Source organism: Dendrobium catenatum, unplaced genomic scaffold, assembly GCF_001605985.2.
Source record: "Dendrobium catenatum unplaced genomic scaffold, ASM160598v2 fragScaff_scaffold_1557, whole genome shotgun sequence".
NCBI lineage: Eukaryota > Viridiplantae > Streptophyta > Magnoliopsida > Asparagales > Orchidaceae > Dendrobium > Dendrobium catenatum.
In genome coordinates, this window is record NW_021320019.1 from 1,711,066 (window position 1) to 1,711,982 (window position 917).

The window sequence follows — 917 nt, forward strand, 5'->3', positions numbered from 1 at the left end:
AGGAAAAACTAGGTATTGGTCTTCACATGATGATATTCCTCATTATTATTTGTATTGTTTGATATTGCTCGGTATTGGTCTTCACATGATGATATTCCTCGTTATTGTTTGGTATTGCTCGGTATTTGCTCGGTATTTCTCGTTTTTAGCGCGATTTTAACACTGAGAGGACGTATCTCTACGTCAGGTGGGAGGACGCAATAAAAATTCCACTGAGCGCAGAAAAAACATTATCTCAGCTTCCTTCAGCTACATTACTCTACAATGCTTCTGGTGATTTATCACTGAAATATTCAAGTAGCAATCTGAATATTATGACATTCTTTATAGCTTCTGATGGGATTCACCACCTATACATTAGATGTTTTTACCATATTTTTTGAACGACATGAGCTTTGTTTTGGACAGCTTTCTTACTGCTGCTTAAAGCAATTTTTTAGTATAAAATTTTTAATTTTTTTATTAAAAAATTACTTTAAAAAACAGTAAGAAAGTTATCTCAAACGAAACCTTAAATTCAACAATAATGCGATCTCCGCCGCCTTGTTCTCCAATTGGTTGCCAGAATATCATATTTATTTAATCCAACAATACCACAATGAAATACTAATTCCAAAGTCCAAACTTCATCTATTTCTCATGTACCATTCTTCATAAGTTTTTTTTTCTCCCTCTCCCTTACATATTATAGCAATTTAAAGAAAGTTGACATCCTAGTAAGAAACTCATACAACTGAGCAAATTCCTTACAATCTCTTCCCGAATTTTGTATTAGTGGGAGCTTTAAATAGGGAAAGTCTACATTTTCACTATGCCTTAATGAAATCATCAAGCCATTTTAACTCTTTATTTGTTTCTGGGACTCTCCTGTAAGTTCATAGATATTTTTCCCACACTATTTGAAGAATCAGTGAAGA